The sequence below is a fragment of the Sorex fumeus genome, unplaced genomic scaffold (genome assembly GCF_029834395.1).
Source record: "Sorex fumeus unplaced genomic scaffold, SorFum_2.1 ptg000024l, whole genome shotgun sequence".
NCBI classification, from domain to species: Eukaryota; Metazoa; Chordata; class Mammalia; order Eulipotyphla; family Soricidae; genus Sorex; species Sorex fumeus.
Window position 1 is genome coordinate 50,068,279 of NW_026606081.1, and position 6,000 is coordinate 50,074,278.

A 6,000-nucleotide genomic window follows, 5' to 3' on the forward strand; every position below is an offset into this window, starting at 1 on the left:
TGGGGACAGAGGGTGACGGGGACAGGGGTGATGGGGACAGAGGGGTGACGGGGACAGGGGTGACAGGGACAGAGGGGTTACAGGGACAGAGGGGTGACGGGGACAGGGGTGATGGGGACAGAGGGGTGATGGGGACAGAGGGGTGATGGGGACAGTGGGGTGACGGGGACATTCGGGTGACGGGGACAGTTGGTGATGGGGACAGAGGGGTGACAGGGACAAAGGGAAGGGGTGACGGACACAGAAGTGTGGGCCCTCGTCATTGACTCACACTGTGGATTAGAGGACAGAGGCCGAGCTCATCTGTCTGTATTTGCTGGCGCTCAGTCATACAGGGACACAGCCCCCTCCCCATGGAGCACCACCCCGAGGCTGTGAGAGTGTGGGAGAGGGCAGGACCCTCCTCCAGAGCCCCCTGCGGCTGCAGCGCAGGAGAAAGTACCCCCAGGCGGGCCAGGCGGTCTCAAGCAGTGTCGCCCCAAGGACAACCTGGTGCTGCTCTGCACAGGCACCTGGGCAGTGCCCAGCAGGGACCCCAGGGGGCGGGTGTGCCCCGATACCCACCGGGTGTGGAACCTCCGCCCCGAGCAGACGGGGCTACACGGTGCACAGGAAACCGTCTCCACAGGGCTGAATAGCCCGACTCTGTGTTCAACACAGACACCAAAAGACTGCCCCCAACTCCAGCAGCAGTACCCGGGGGGTCCCAAGCAGTGCTGGGCGTCCAGGCCTGGGGGGTCTCCAGGGTTGTGCCCAGCAGTGCTCGTAGACCGGGTGCTGCCAGCCACAGGCAAGGTGTACCTTCACCCCTTCCTCTCTCTGCCCCAGCAACTCACCCATCGGTGACGACTGCTCTGTACTCAGCCCGCCTGATTTGTGTCCTCCAAACAAAATGGATCCACGAGGTACATGAAAAGGAGCCCAGAGGGCGTGGGGAGTGTGAGCTTCCTTAGGTATGAGATACTGTGTGTACGTGGGGATGTAGGTGCTCACATATATATTAATCCTGTGTGTGTGGCAGTGTATGAGGCTATATATATATATATATATATATATATATATATCTCCTGTGTGTACATGGGCATGCATATGCACATGTATTAACACTGTATATAAAGGATGTGTGCACATACATATATGTTAGTGTGTCCATGGGGATGTGTGGCCATTTGTATTGTATATTAACTGCTGTTCTCTGGGGGAGAATGTTGGGGGGCATGTATGAAGATATGAGGCATAAGGGGGAGGGTCTGGCCAGCCTCTGGATCTCCCAACAGGAAGGGCCTGGCCAAGAGGAGCCTCCAGGCGCCCCTGGGCTGAGTTCACAAGTTCACCACACCAAGAAAAGTGCTCAGTACAGTGAAGCCACAACAGCACCCTTGGTGACAGGGGGACCCCCAGAGCAGCACCCATGGTAACAGGAGGGCCTCAGAGCAGGCGCTGTACCGGGGAACCACCAGGCCACTTTGGCAGACAGGAGCTGGGCCCCCCACATCTGACCCTGGCGGAGGAGGTGCTCCCCAGCACTTCCCCTGTTGCCCCATCCTTCACAAAGTCCCCCAGCACATGGGGCTCACTCCCCTCCCATCCCCATGGAGCACAGTACTAGATGCTCAGTAACTCGGGCCTGATCCCTGCCCTCAGCAGCAATACGCCAGGCACCACCGTCCCCTCCAGTTTCATGCAAACTTCCTCCAGACACCGTCCAAGGTTGTCTCAGGCAGGGCTGGAGAACAGAGGAGCAGAGCGAGCATGGGGGGCTTAGGGGCGGACTGAGAGAGAGTGGACGAGCTGGCGTGCTCTCTGGAGAGCCACGTTGTGGGAAAGATTGATTCTCAGAGTAATTAACTAGAAATCATCATGAACTCAATAAATCACATTGATCAGAAATTGAACCTGGGTCAGCTGTGTGCAAGACAAGCCCCTCCCCACTCCACTGTCTGCAGGCAGACAGCTGCCGCCGGCCCCCAGGAAGTGGTCCTGAAAGCACCGGTGTGTGTGTGTGTGTGTGTGTGTGTGTGTGTGTGTGTGTGTGTGTGTGTGTGACCACAATTTCACTGGCTTGCTATTTGCAGGCTTAGTAACCCTCACTTCCACCCTCCTATCGTCTGCCATCCCCTTGAAAAGTTGAAGACAAGAAACTTGCCCGTTGTTTTCCTTCAGTTCGGTGACTGTACAGACAGCGTCCCAGTGGGCTGTGTGACTCAGGCCGCAGGGCCCTGCCGTCTCTGCAGACCGGCGAGAGCAGCTCCAGGAAGCCAGACTCCATTTCCACAGCCCATTAGCTCCCGAGGGTTCCGTCGCATTTCACAGGGGTTGGTTTCCTGGGCTGTTGGCTCATTTCCTCTCCTGCATGAACTGCCTTCAGAGCTCACTTCCCCCAAGTTTTCAGTCACCCCTCTTCATGCCACGAACCGCCCCCACCCCAAGACGACACTCTCTGCTTTCCTTGCCCGCAACTGCCCTGGTCTGCCCTCCGGACCCTGGCATTTCCCTGTGTCCCTTTTCCTGGCTTACACCCCGGTTTCTCTGGAGAACGTCCTCCAGTCACCTTCTAAAAAGGTAGACCGTGGGGTCAGAATTTGAACTAACTCAGGGGGTCTGGAGTGATAGTCCAACAGGGAGGACATTTGCCTTGCACGCAGCTGACCCAAGTTCAGTCCTCGGCATCCCATATGGGTCCCCTGAGCACCACCAGGAGTGACCCCTGAGTGCAGAGCCAGGAGAAAGCCTTGAGCACTGGCAGGTGTGGCCCAAGACCAAAATAAATTAGAATTTGAATGAAAGGAGCACAACTCCCAGTGCTGCTTAAAAATAATAATAAAATCTGGGGCTGGAGCGATATCACAGCGGGTAGGGCGTTTGCCTTGCATGCAGCCGACCCAAGGTCGATTCCCAGCATCCCATAGATTCCCCCGAGCACCGCCAGGAGTAATTCCTGAGTGCAGAGCCAGGAGTAACCCCTGTGCATCGCCGGGTGTGACCCAAAAAGCAAAATAAATAAATAATAAAAACCTTTAAAATAATTTTAAAATAATCCAAAAAAGCAAAATAATAATAATAATAATAATAATATCTAACAAAAGACATGTAGAATGCATTAATGACTCGAAATAAATGGTATGGATTCATTCTTTCATTCTTTTCAAAGCAGAGCCCCATGGGTATGAGGGGGGGGAGAGGGCAAAGATCAAGGCGCCTGTAGCCATGCCTGAAATGTGGGCCCCCCCAGCACCTTCTTGTGTGCCCCCCAAAGAAAGCGGAGGCTACAGATACTGTCGAAAGCCTGGATCAGCCCATAACCAGGTGATGAGCCGACTCGTCCCCACAGTATCAACAGGTAAAACCTGTTCCTCAGTAGCGAACACTCCCTGCTTTACCCCCAAACCTTCAGAGGAGAGCACGGAGATACCTCTGACTACTTGTGTCTTTCTTGGGTTTTGGTTTGGTTTCAGGAATCACTTCTGGTGATGCCGGGGATCGAATCCTGGCCAACCACATGCAAGGGAAGTGCCCCCACACACACACTGGGCGGTGGGTGTGGGCACATGCCCCCGCCCCCGACATGCCGAGTAGTTCTGAACCTGAGGGTCCCGGAGCGCCTTCCCACCTGCTTCACCACCTCTGCAGCGGGAAATCCACTTCAGGGGCACAAAGCCCTAGTGGTCGGGAGGCAGCTGCCCACCAGGAGGGGCTGCCAGGCACCCTGAGCACAGCACGGGAGGCCCAGCAAATAAAAACCGTCATGAAGGGAAGCTCCCGCAGTCAAGACAAACTTCAGTTGTTCACATTTTCACGATGAGAAACACCCATGTGGGGTGTGACTCTGGCGGGCTCACAGAGGTTCTCAAGAAGGCGAGATGCCCGCGCCCCATGCCCCAAAGAGGCGAGAACTAGCAAAGCACAGGGAACGCAGCAGGGGAAGATACAGCCCTGGGGAGTGAGTGTGTGTGTGGGCCGGGGGGCGGGGGGGGGGGGGAGTGTGTGTGTGTGTGTGTGTAGCAGGGGGGGTACTCCGCCCCCACCCCCAGAACACTAACCAGAATTTCTGGCAAACAATCCCCTGGCGTTCCGAACCGAGTGAAGAGAAAGGTTTTGGGAAAGGTGCGCCCTGACGCTTACTGGGAAACACGGGTCTGGTTCCGGCAGCTTAAGGGGGAAAGTCTGTCCTGGCTGCCCAGACTATGGCCCCAGTGCCCAGTGACTTCTAGAAAGCACACAGGTTCCCACATATTGGAGCACACACACACACACACACACACACACACACACACACACACTTGCGCGTCCATGTTCTCTTGAAGCATCCCTACCTCCTGGGAGACCTCCAGTTGTCGGGACCGGTCAGCAAGACCAAGCAGGGCTGGGTCATTACAGACTTCATGAGGCCCCAGCCCTGGGGGCCAAAGAGCTGCACCTGGTGTGATCCTAGAAGGAAACAGCTGCTTGGGGCTCTAGAATTTTCCTTGAAACTGTTCCCTCCTCCCTGGAGAGCAGCTGCCCTGTTCTCTGGGGGGCTGGTGGCTGCAGTCACAGCTCAGGGTGCCTAGCCCACCCTCCACACGGCCTCCACACGGGCTCAGCCCTGAGCTGCTGGCACTCCTCTCTCTCCCATCTCTCTCTCTCTCTCTCTCTCTCCATCCTTCCCTCTCTCCCTCCCTCCCTCTCACCCTTGCCTTCTCTCTCTTTCTCTTTCTGTTTTGAAGCCACACCTGGCAGTGCTCAATAGTAAACTCCTGGCTCTGTGCTCAGGGATCACTCCTGGCAGGGTTTGGGGCCCATATGGGGTGTCAGGGATCAAACCTGGGTCAGCTTTGTGCAAGGCAAGCCATCTGCCCCTGTCAAAGCCCGCTCTTCAGAATTCATTTTTTATATGGACTGTACTTTGGTCTCTGGGTTATGACTCGTTGGTCCCTCTGACCCTTAACACTCCCCTCCTTTACGTCTCCCTTCGCCTCCTTCTCTCTCCCTCCCCACCTCCCCTTTCCCCCACCCTTCATGGTCCTGCTCTGTGAATGGTCACATTCACCACATTCACGTTGACACCCTCCCTCCCACACAGACAGCGGGAGCCCCAGGGCCACCGTGCCCACCTCCAGGCTGGGCCACGAATCCACGGGGACCCTCCAGATGGCTTCAAACACCAAACAAAGCCAATGTTGCTGCGCTTCCGTGCCCACGACCCTGGCAGAGGCACTCAGAGGGAACAGGCCACTCACTGGCTATAGGGCAGCCAGTGTTTGGGCCAGAGTCGCAGCAGGACTCGCTGACCAGCCCGGGCGTATCAGCCCTGAGGAGACAGCTCCCCATCCCCCGCCCCAAATCCACTGGCCTGTGAAGCGTGAATTCACGCTTCTGTTCCCCCAGTTCTGTGCTCAAGGCCACGCAGCTGAAGACCCTCCGGCTGCTCTGATCCTGGGAGGGAAAGGGCCTGTCTTGGCTACGGCCACAGATTCCCTGTGTCCTGTGCTGCCAAGTGACTGTGAGCGGGGAAGGGGGCGGGGGACGACACAGGGCAAGCCAAGGAGACCTTCTGTCCTCGTCCACACACACATTATTCCAGCAGGCTGGCTGTATCTGCCTGGGGTCAGCAGCCCCCACGCTCAGGCCCTCGAGGGGCAGGTGGGGGAAGACAGGAGCTGATAAATAAACATCAGAGGGTCTTCAACATGCCTCGCTGAAGCTGCCAGTAATGGCCAATTTCTGCAGCTTAAAAGCACTGGGTTGAGTCCTGGGTCATAGGCAAGAACAAGGTTCCGGGAGGCAGGGACCAGAGAGAGGGCAGGGGTTCAGGTGCTGGCCTGGCACACACTGAGCAGGGTTCCATTCCCGGCACCCCGTGTGAGCCCCCGAGCCAGCCAGGAGGGACCCCTGAGTGCAGAGCCAGGAGTAAGCCCCAAGCACAGCTGGGTGTGGCCCCAAACCAAACCAAACAAATTCTGCAGCTCACTCTGACCCTCCCCACAGAGGCCCAGAGGCCAGGCAACGAGGTGACAAAGA